This window comes from Bos taurus, chromosome X, assembly GCF_002263795.3.
Source record: "Bos taurus isolate L1 Dominette 01449 registration number 42190680 breed Hereford chromosome X, ARS-UCD2.0, whole genome shotgun sequence".
Classification (NCBI taxonomy): Eukaryota; Metazoa; Chordata; class Mammalia; order Artiodactyla; family Bovidae; genus Bos; species Bos taurus.
In genome coordinates, this window is record NC_037357.1 from 2,287,053 (window position 1) to 2,299,138 (window position 12,086).

The window sequence follows — 12,086 nt, forward strand, 5'->3', positions numbered from 1 at the left end:
CCCTGGGATTCTCCAGGCAAGAACACTGGAGTGGGTTGCCATTTCCTTCTCCAATGCATGAAAAGTGAAAAGTGAAAGTGAAGTCGCTCAGTCGTGTCCGACTCTTAGCGACCCCGTGGACTGTAGCCCACCAGGCTCCTCCGTCCATGGGATTCTCCAGGCAAGAGTACTGGAGTGGGGTGCCACAGTGTTATAATACTACTGTAAATTATTATTGATTGACATTAGTATTATTAATAGTACTGGCTGGTGTCAGGTTGCTGCATGTTGTCTGTTGCCTTTGCTAGGGTAGTGGATACATTTTCTCCCTCCTAATAGAATGCTTTACATATAATTACTCCACGATTGCTTCCTCAGAATGTTTAAACATCATGCCTATATGACACCAAATGCACGTAGAAAATTTCATAATAAATCCAAAACTCATTTTGATAAAAGTCAGATTGTGCCAGTACATGTGCAGACCTAGAATAATGGTTGGCATTTCCACTGCTGAAGTTTTGGTTCACCCTGTCAACTGAAAAACTATAGATATGAAAGGATCCTTTAGTTTTCTATATCATTACTGGAAAAGCACTAGGTTACAACCAAGGGCCCTACATTCTGCTCCTAGATCCCTCTTAGACAACGTGACCTTCTGCCAAGTCACTTAGCAGAGTAAATATGTCCACTGGAGTAAATAAAATAAGGAAAATTAACCATGCTTCAAAAGAAAGATGCTCTAAATAAAAGGCATTATCTTTAATACTGAGCTCACTTCCTGAGGGTAGAGTAAGTCTAATTTTTGAAATGAACTTTTGAACATTTTCATGTTCAAATCTGATGCTGCTGCTGCTGATTATAAATGCAGGTAAAGCTGGTAATAAATAATATATCTCATTAGTGTGGTGAGCTACACTTTTCAGTACTTGAATGTACATTATTGTAATTATCAACACAAAACCCTGTGAATAGACAGCAATGCGTTTCCTGGTTCTTTCCCATCTGTGCACTTACGGCATTCCATAAGCAAGCCCACTACCCAAGGGACATTTGTCTCCTCAAGTGTCTGACATGGCAACCAAAGGAGAATGCTGGAAGGTGAAAGAGCAGGCACCTTGCCTTCAGGTACTTCCAACTCAAAAGGTGAGACCCACTCTGCAACACCTGAAGCTGCTCTCAATAATTTAAACTGAGATATTCACTTACCAAAACTGCTATTGAACTTTTATCATTTTAAGGTAAAAGTTATTACTTAAAAAGTTTAAGTAATACTTATTTACTTAAAAACTTTAAAAGTTTAAGGTAGTAAGTTATTAGTTGATTTGTTGCTAGTGTAACTATTATAAAAGCTTAGGATAACCATAGCAACTCCAAATCAATAGAACACATTATTCAAAAATACCCTCTTCCCAGTAGTTGAACTACTATGAGTCTTTCAATATTTTCTACTTTGAGGGCTTGAAATCTGGAACAGAGATAAATCAGGGAAATATATTACCTCTCAGATTATCAAAACAAAATTTACCTGTGTAAAAGACAACATCGCTTGCTGTGCACATTTTCCTGTATCTCTGTTTCCCTTCAAAATGGAGATTAAAATTTAAATCCTATTAAGTTAAACAGTATTGTATTTATGTATGTGCTGTGCTTAGTCATTCAGTCATGTCTGACTCTTTGTGACCCCATGGACTGTAGCCTGCCAGGCTCCTCCATCCACGGGGATTCTCCAGGCAAGAATACTGGAGTGGGTTGCCATGTCCTCCTACAGGCGATCTTCCCAACCCAGGAATCGAACCCAGGTCTCCCACACTGCAGGCAGATTCTTTACTGTCTGAGCCATGAGGAAAGCCCGTATTTATGCATATATGGGGTCAATCATATTTTAAAACTGACATTTTCCTCGCATTCAAAGTGTTGCCATCTTTGAATAAGTAATAAGCCAAGCATTTACCACAAACTCTCTTGTCTGCCAGAAGACTAGTGCTACCTCTAAATGGTCTCAGTTCAGTTCAGTTCAGTTGCTCAGTCGTGTCTGACTCTTCACGACCCCATGGACTGCAGTACGCCAGGCTTCCCTGTCCATCACCAACTCCGGGAACCTACTCAAACTTATGTCCGTTGAGTCGGTGAGCCATCCAACCATCTCATCCTCTTTTGTCCCCTTCTCCTTCTGTGTTCAATCTTTCCCAGCATCAGGGTCTTTTCCAAAGAGTTAGTTCTTCACATCAGGTGGCCAAAGTATTGGAGCTTCAGCATCAGTCCTTCCATTGAATATTCAGGACTGATTTCCTTTAGGATGGACTGGTTAGATCTCCTTGCAATCTAAGGAACTCTCAAGAGTCTTCTCCAACACCACAGTTCAAAAGCATCATGTTCAGAAAATAGCATTCTCACTGGGATGAAGGCAATATCAAAGAAAGATGCAACTTTTCCCTCAGATTTCTGGTTCATATAGAAATGGCAAAACTCCAAGAGTTTTAACCAGTTAGGCCATCAATCTACTAAAAGAGACAATCATAACTGTATCTACTATGTGGCTCGAACTGGGCTCAGCACTTTATATGCATTCTTTCATTTAATCCTTACAACCAACAGACGAAGTTGCTTACAGAGGAGACAAACAAGGCTCAGAGAGGTAAAGAGAGCTGCCCCAGATTACACTGTCAACAAAAGGCAGAGTTGGGATTTGAATCCCAGCCTGAGATTCCCAGACCAAAGATCTTAACCACTGAATTCTACAGCCTTCCCACTGAGAGACAGACAACAGCGTAACAGAAAACTTGGTTGAAATAAAGCATTCTTTAGAAATAAGTGAGACTACGAAGCAAAACACTACAACTCTCTTACCATCTTCTCCTGAAAAGACTATAAGTGCATGTCATGCAGAGAATATAAAGACCAGTCCTTAATCACCCCTCTATACCCAGGTCCTTATGATCTTCCAGCAGTAACACATTACAACAAGTTCCGGCCACGGGAATTGTTATGCAATAGCACTAAGAAGTGGAGAAGGCAATGGCAATCCACTCCAGTACTCTTGCCTGGAGAATCCCATGGACAGTGGAGCCTAGTAGGCTACAGTCCATGGGGTCACACAGAGTCAGACACAGCTGACGCGACTTAGCAGCAGCAGCAGCAGCAGCACTAAGAAGGGTGGGACAGCAATAATAAAAACGAGCTGAAAGATAATATTCTTAGACTTACTCCATTCATGTTCACCCCCTTTCTTCACTTGCTTTTCTCTACATCTTTCTCATCAGGAGGAAAGCAAATCACTGCTTTGTAACAGGCACACCTCTGATGCACAGCCCACCCCTTTTCAAAACCACCTCAAACTCCAGAAACCTTTTATCAACCTCAAAAGCACATAAGCTGTGATAATTTCCCTCTACTATTAAATATTTCAGTAGTCAGCAACCAGCAAAATCATTTGTATAGTGAATGAATTACAAACGAAAGAAGTTTAAAAAAAAAAAATATTTAGTTGCACTGGGTACCTGCAGCATGTGGGTTCAGTAGCTACAGAGTGCAAGCTCTAGAGCGCAGGCTCAGTAGTTGTGCTTAGTTGCTCTGTGGCATGTGGAAACTTCCCAGACCTGGGATTGGACCCGTGTTTCCTGCACTAGCAGGCAGATTCTTATCCACTGCACCACCAGGGAAGGACTGAAAGCAGCTTTAAAGTTAGCAAAACTGAACTTCTGTCAGTGACACAGGAAAGCGTGCATAGAATGGGGCAAAGCTTTGATCCCATCAATTCTAACACCTTTCTTCTGAAGACAGTAGTCCCTTGCCTTGGCAGGCCCTTCCTTCACTATCAATCATAGCTACTACCCCTCAACATTAGGACCTCAGTTAGCACTTGACACGTTTTAAGATTTAGGTCATTTTCAAACCACCAGAGTGTTTCCTTGAACTAGAAGAAATTATACAATCTGGGGGGGATGGGGAGGGGGAGAAATGGATGTTTATTGCCTTTTCTGATGTACCCTCATTGGTACATTGGTGGCTCATTGGTAAAGAATCCACCTGCCAATGCAGGAGATGTGGGTTCGATTCCTGGCTTGGGAAGATCCCCTGGAGAAGGCAATGGCAACTCACTCCAATATTCTTGCCTGGGAAATCACACTGACAGAGGAGCCTGGTGGGTTACAATCCATGGGGTCACAAAAGAGTCAGACACGACTGATCAACTAAACAACAATTACCTTTTCTGTAGGTTATTACAGGATTTTAAGGCTATGAAAATGTATGGGTATTTGACTGAAGGTACAGACTCAAAGGGCACAGTGTGGCCTCTGTTTTCCAAAGGGTCAACCCAGGGTTACCACAGCTACCCTTACAGGCAGCCTTTCTCTGAAGTATTGGGTTTTACCTCAAATTTTTATCATGAATACTGCATTCTAAAGCACAATGTATTTTAATTTCTTCTAAATCTTTGTGTATAATAAATACTCCAAGAAAACATAAGCTGCTTTATTTTGTAGCTCCTACTACACACTATCATGTCACCACTCTGCTCATCCAGTGTACTCCAGATAGACGGAAAGAGCACTGCACAGAGATTCTATGTGTGTGAACAAGTGTAATGCCAAGAATAGAAGAAGTTAATTCATAAGTATTGATATTTGTTGAATGAATAGGCAGAATAGCTTTGAGGACTAGTTTTCAACTTTAAGAATATTCCAGAAAAAACCTTTTGAGACACTTTATACCCTGAAATCCACAAAAGAAAAAGGACAAAGAAAATATACAAATTATGATTTACAAATATTGATAAAGGAGAACAATAAAAAACATATTTTGCTCAGTTTAAGTGGAAGGAAAAGGCTGCCAGGATGTCATATAGAGATCATATTGTAGGGGGTAGGGAGTAGTTAGGGCGACTAAAAACCAGTTCCATTTAGTGAATACTAAAATGAGTTTTCCACTGACACTTGTGTCTTCCTTTGTACATTTTAAATATTAATGATTTCTAACTTACAGAGGAAAATAAGGAATTGTAATGGACATCTGTGTTCCTGTGTAACCATGCATGATGCTGAAACTACTGAAGACCAGGAACCATGCCTCATTTGTTTCATACCTTTCTCTGGCTTTTAATACAGATTTCTATATACATGAAGAGTTCAAGAAGTGTTTAACAACTGCACAGAGTAAGTGTCTAATCATATTAGATTCTTAACTGCATCTTCTCCACTAACCCCCCCTCAAAAGACTCGCCCTAAAGAAGCATGCATTGTTTTAAATAACAAAAGAATAACAAAAAATAAATACTTTTACTGGTACTAGATGAAAGACTATTGAAAGACTGGGGTCTTGGCTCCTTTCAGTCATGTGACCCAGCCATATCTGTTTTCCTATGATAAAATGAGGCTCATACAGCCGGCCCTCTATCCAGAGTTGTTGCATGAATAAATCAGCATATATTTACATGGTAACCATTGTGAGAGAGGTATTGGGAAGGACAAAACAGCATATTTACCTCCCTAATCCCAACCAACAGCAATGACTTACTTCGTGCAAGCCTTAATTTAAGCACTTTTGTGTAAGGTATACAATCCCTTATCTGAAAACCTTGGTGCCAGATGTGTTTCCAAATTAAAAAATGTCCAGACTTTTAGGTAGGCAGTAACCTGCATATCCCTGGAGAAGGAAAAGCCTACCCACTCCAGTATTCTGGCCTGCAGAATTCCACGGACTGTATAGTCCATGGGGTCGCAAAGAGTCGGACACAACTGAGCGACTTTCACTTTCACTTCACTTCAACCTGCATATATGATATATTATGTAATACCTCAGCAAGGTCTGAGGCACTGCCCCATAAACACATTACTAGTGCTACAACAAAACCAAATAAATATTAACATTAAATAGAGTAAAAGGGTATCAAATACCCTCATATCAGTTTAAGTCAAATTTTGTCACCACCTGAGTTTTGGCACCTAACTTACCAAATTAAATTTTCATCGCATCTTTTTAATTAAAAATTGCAAATAACAAATTTTAGATGTAACTAACTCATTTAATCCTTCTAAGTACTCTAAGAAGAAAGTTATCTTATTCCTATTTTACAGATGAAAACTATTAGGTATAGAGAGGTTAACTCACACAGTATGCCCCAGCAAGTAAGACTCCCAGCCTGCACTGGAACCCAGACAGCCAAGTTCCACAATTGCGCTCTTAACAACTATGCTCTATGGCCTCTCTCAGAAACTGCTTGATGGCACCAGACAAACATGTGATAAGTTCAACAGTAATAAACAATTAAAGTATCCAAAACAATAATAGGAAAAATGGCACAAGGCAGCATTTATCCCTTATTCAACAACTATTTATAGAGGATATACCACATGCCAGGTGCTCAGGAGATGACGACACATGAACCAGACAAGGTTCATGCAGGTTGCCTTCATGCAGCCAGAGCCCAGTGGGGAAACAGCCCGGCAACAAATAAAGATGATTATGACATGCATGATGGTAGGTGTGTAGGACTGCTGTTCACATCCAGAGGAGGAAAGCAGGTCAGGGTCAGGGGTGATAGGATATAAAATTTGAACTGTTCCTTGACTAGCATTGGGATTTGCAAGGACAGAAAGGAAAAGAGAGGGCTTTTGAAATGGATGATGGCATGGCATCCATTCAAAAGGCCGCTACTGTGCACCTACTCCATGCCAAGAATAATGCTAAGCACAAAATTCCAAACTAGGTAAAATCCATTTAAACCAACAGAGGATTTCTTGTTAAGAGAATAATAAGGACAATTGGGATAGTAGGCCTATGTCCTATCATGGCGAATCCTTGAGTGTTAGGTTGAGGGGTTGGAATTTGACCCTGCAGGAGTCACTGAGGCTTATTTGGCAGGTTTCTGCTTCACAATATTCAGATTTATTCCTATGGAATGTCAATGACTATCTGCATTCTTATTTGGGGCCAATTAGACCTCCAAGTTGGATTGCGTTCAAGCAAGAGTTCAGGGCAACAAAATAAATGCCAAGTATAAATTCATTTAATCCTCAAGGAATAGAGAAAACTCTGATCTCTCAAAGAATAAAGGTATGGCAATTTGGAAACACTGGAGAAGGCAATAGCTAAAGGGAAGTGGCTCCTCTTAAATCCCAAAGGCCATTTCTAAAACCTAAGTTATTTCTTCACATGCAAATAAACTTTCCAACCTTCCAAAGTATATTTCCATGAGAAAAAAGTTTTTACATTTCTTTTTTTATTATATTTCTTCATTTGGCTGTGTCCCAAGTGGCACAGTGGTAAAGAATCCGCCTGCCAATGTAGGAGATGCAAGGGTTCAATTCCTGGGTTGGGAAGATCCCTTGGAGTAGGAAATGGCAACCCACTCCAGTATCCTTGCCCAGAAAATTCTATGGACAGAGGAGCCTGGCAGGTTACAGTCCATGGGGTCACAAAGAGTAGGACATGACTAAGTGTGGGTGCGACGTGCATGCGCGCGCACACACACACACACACATGCTGGGTCTTAGTTGCAGCATATGGGGTCTAGTTCCCTAACCAGAGATCAAACCCAGGCCTCCAGCACTGGGAACACAGGGTCTTAGCCACTGAATCATCAGGGAAGTCCCAAACAAATTCTTAAGTTGAACGATGATCTGATCTTTAACAAGGCTGGTGACAACTCACCTCAGGGCTCTGGTGGACAATGTGACAGTGCAAACTCAACTGCTTCGTAACTTATTCACCTTGGAGTTCCCATTCCCTTACTCCCTTATCTAAGCAGAGTGAAAGAAGTCAATTACATATTTTATACATATCAAAGATTTTCATTCTCTTAAACAATTGAGTAGCTAGATATTCTACTTACCCTCTGCAAAACAAATTTTATTTACATCCACTAGTTTTTTTTTCAGTCATTGACCTTCCACAGAAAAGTACATAACAAAGACTCTCCAATGGTTTCCCACTATTTTTGAGAATCAAATTATTTATCAGACTCTGTAGGCCCTGCATTACCTATTACTGACTCCTTCCAGGCTCCCTAACTCCTTTAAAGCTCACTAGGTTCCATCCATCCTGGCTGGCTTTCTGTTCTTCAAATATCTCAAGTTTGTTTTTCTGTCTCAACGTCTTGGCTCTTACTCTTCTCTCAGCTCTTGATGAGGTAAGCTGACAAGGTAAGAGTGATCTCTCTTCTTTCACATGTCTGTTCAAAGGTCACCTTCGCTGAGAGGCCTTTTCAAACCACCCTTGCTAAAAAGGCCCTTTCCAGTTCTCCATCTCATAGTATTTCCACCATTGTTCTCACTACCATCTATAAGGATCTTCTTCATTTGTTTCCTTACCTACTGTCCATATTCTCTGGTGGAATATAGCCTCTGTGAGACTCCAGAAGATCAAGGATTACACCTCTTATCATTTACCATTGTGGCTAGCACATGGCCTGGCAAATAGAAGATGCCCAACAGATTTTGTAAGATAAATTATCAAATGATTGAAGAATATATTTAAAAGCTGACTGCTATGAATGTCAGTAACTTGAGAAAATCTTTTCATCTAATTTTGAGATGTTTTCTCTAGAGTTGTTCATTTTTCAAAATTTTTTCTACATTTTTTTTCTGAGATCTGAGGATACCTGACAAGTTGTTGTGCTAGTTCACGGCAAGAAAAATATACCAGTTTCAACCAATGGATTAAAGAGAAAATACTTCAAGGAGATTGTAGCAGTTTCTTAAACATCAATAAAATCAAACAATTAAAAAAATTGGTTAGTCTCATTTCACTAATGTAAGTCAAATTACATGAAGAAAAGTAATTTAAAATGTAAATCAATGAAAAAGAGAATTCAGCAGCAAAGTGCAATTATGTTCAATCATGTTTACTAACATCGGAAATACCAAATTTGATAACTCCTGGATGTACCAGGTGGATTATCAAACACATTTTGAGTAAGAGTCTCAAGATTCAGAGCAAAATGCCTAAGACAAACTCATATCCACCTTTATTTTTTTTCTGGCAAACATAAATAGTTCGTATTAGGGCAATCTTAGCTTAGTATCAGTACTAATTACAAAAGGAAAAAAAAATGACATAACAACATAAACTCTTTTCTTTGAAACAGTTGACAAGTTTATATACCTTTCCAGAAAGGGTTGCCAAGAAAATTACAGATTTAGAAGAGTAGGCCTATTTGTATAAACCCCCTTTCCCAAGTACACCCATTTTCCAAAAGAACTAAAGAGAAGTCAGAAATTTACCAAATGAACGAGGGAAATTACAGATCAACTGAAAGCCATATAACTAAACTGATGATCAGTTAATATTTATACTAACTGTAATATAAATATTCTTTAATATTCTTGTGAAAACCACTTTCCTCAGAGCAACAGCATAAACCCAATACTGTCACACCACCCTTTCTTAAAAGGAGCTTATAAAAATGGCAGATTAAAAGCATTGGGAATTTGAGGCCCTTATTTATCCGTTTTAAAAATACATCATTTGATGTTGCAGCAGAAACTACATGCATCGTCTCACGGCCAAAAAAAATGCTCCCAGGACAGTGATATTTAGCTGTCACCTTCATTCACAACTTGGTTTCTTCTGAGATGATTGCCAATTAGTGCACACTGTGTCAATGACAACACCTGGTCACACACCAAGTAAACAATTCTATCACTGTTAAATGTAAGGAGATTAATAAAAAAAATACATGCAGACAAGGAAGCTAATATTTTTAAATGTAAAATGATGTCATAACTATAACTACTTAATGGATTATTTCACTTTTCTCAGTTTTCAAACTTCAACAGTGGATATAGCCCATTTCCAGGAACACAGCCGCCAAGGTCGGCCTATGCTAGTTCACTGTATCTGCCTCCACATCCAGCTTCTTCATTCAATTTTCTTCACGAGCTAATTAGAGCATGGAAGTGAGTAAACGAACCTCAGTATAGGAGCACGGGGAGAAGGCAGTAGGCTGGTACTGTGTGAAACTGACTTCAGCAAACAGAAAAGTCATCCCTTTGACATGGTTTTTAAATTCTGCTTCTTGAGGGTACATACAAATATGTGATCAGCAGTAAGAAATTGTGGCTTCTTAAAAAAAAAAAAGGCAGGGACCCTCCCAACAGAGTCAGTTTTAAACCCCAGAGTCTGTCAGTTCCAATTCAGTGGGTTTGGTAACCAGCTTAGGCTAACTTGAGTGACTTTATCCCAAACTACTAGTCCTCTGACAACACTGAAACGCTGAACACTCCAGTTTGCAGGAGAAATGGAGCCAAGCATCAAGGTCCCTCCCACTGTCTCTCTCTACGGCCTGCTTGGCAGCGTGGGAAGAATCAGACGGAGGACCATGTGCTAGGATTAAATACAAACAACATACATATATCCATTCTCAGTGCTTGTGGTTCTTGGACTAAGTTACTGAACACTAGGAAAAAAACAAAGTTGGAAGTTCTTTAGATGATGTTTTCTAAAGGCTCGTTCCCATCACTCTCAGTACACCGTACAGTAGACTGGAAGCTTCCAAGAAAATCATTAGTGAACTGTGATTAATCCAAAGCAGCCTAGACTTTTTAGAGATGAAGACACTCAAAGCAGAGTTAAAAGCTTCGAGGAAGAGAGGAAGGTGCTCCTGACTCGGGAGCCAGCAGCGAAGCCTCCCAAGTTAGAAGATTCGGAGGGAGGGATGGATTAGGAGGCACAAAGCAGAAACTGTGGGAAGACAAGAGACAGCGGGGCCCGAGGCGGGCAGAGAGACCCCCGACCGTCAAGGGCAGCGACAGCCCCGGAGAAGAAGATCTTAGAGGGGTAACAAAGAAGGAAAGGAAAACTAGGCACAGTGGTCCTCCAAGAACCCAGGCGACGGGCGGAGCCAGCGAGTCGGGGAGGGAGAGATGAGAGGTGCGGGCAGGAGGGCGTACACCCGCAAGTGAGAGAAAATGGGCTGTGGGGACGGAGGGAGGGCGTGTGAAGAGCGGAGGTAACCCCCTGTACGCCCGCAGGTCACAGCTCCTGACCGGCGCGCCGCCTGGCCTCGCCGGGTGCCCGGGGCGCGAAGGCGGCCGACAGAGCCGCTGCCACTTCAGGACCCTGCCTCACCTTGTTTGCGCGTCCCGGCGTCCCGCCGCCCGTCCGCTCGCTGCTGCGCTCCGAGGGCCGAAGAGCGAGTGGCGCGCAGCCGGGGCTCCGTCCTGAGGCGAGGCAGCGGCCCCAGTCCTCCGCACCCCCTTGCTCGCGCCGGTCACTTCGCCTCGCTCTCCCGTAGGCGGAGAGCACGGACCCTACCCCGAACGCCGCTCCGCTGATTTGAAACGCTCCGTCCCAGGGTTCCCCGGAATAGGAGCGGCGCTCCTGCGGCCGCAGCGGCGGAGCCTCCGCCTGACCTCATGGGGGGGGCGGGGGGCAGGGGGAAAGGGGGGCGGGAGCCCAGTTGAGGAGGGGTGGGGGAGGGCGCGCGGGCGGGGGAAACATGGCGGCGGGGGCGGCCCCGGCGGCGCCTGCGCGGGAGGCGGGGGAGCTGGGGTAGGACCCAGTGTAGGGTCCGAGCGCAACTCCGCGGCCGCCCGCTGCGTGGCGAGGAGGGGCGGGAGGCGGGCGGGCCGCGCGGTGGCCCCCACGCCTCCGAAACCCGGACATTCGGCTTAGAGCACACACGGCCCCTGGTGCCCAAGACAGAAGAGGTGAAAACTGTCAAATATCCGGGGACACGGCGCGCCCGCCAGGAGGAGCGCCCCCGCCCCGAGCCTCCTGCCCGCGCGTGTCGCGGCCCCTCGTGGTCGCAGAGGGCCCGGGCGCAAGGTGTCTCCTCAAGCCGCTTCACTTCGGTGGGGCGCGCACCTCCAAAGAAGCCTGACCCGGGATGTCACACAACTGCTGTTCATCACTCTTGAGATGCGCTTCATCTTTCCCCCTGCGGGAGGTACAGACGATTAAGAAAAAAGAACAAATACGACACTTTACCCAGGGTCTGCTAAGCAGCCAGCGCTGAATTATGAACGCACTGAACTCTGAGAGCTACTCCACAAGGTCCACAGGCAGTGTTGTCTCCATTTCACAAGCGCCAAGACTGAGGTGTCAAAGTCAAATGATTACTTGCCCAAGGTTACGGAATTGGTAAGGGGCAGAACAGGGCCCAG

At 43.0% G+C, this 12,086-nt stretch overlaps 1 protein-coding gene across 3 annotated transcripts in view; it reads right to left on the reverse strand.

The window, feature by feature from the left end:
- Positions 1-11,339, reverse strand: part of KLHL13 (kelch like family member 13) — a 197,573-nt gene extending 186,234 nt beyond the window's left edge. Inside the window, exon 1 of one of the 3 annotated variants that reach the window (XM_005227425.5) lies at positions 11,050-11,339. The gene's annotated coding sequence lies outside the window, so the exon portion shown is untranslated. The remainder of the gene's footprint in view (positions 1-11,049) is intronic. The other 2 variants (XM_010821318.4, XM_024988078.2) reach the window with 2 other exon arrangements.
- Between the last annotated feature and the right edge of the window lie 747 nt (positions 11,340-12,086).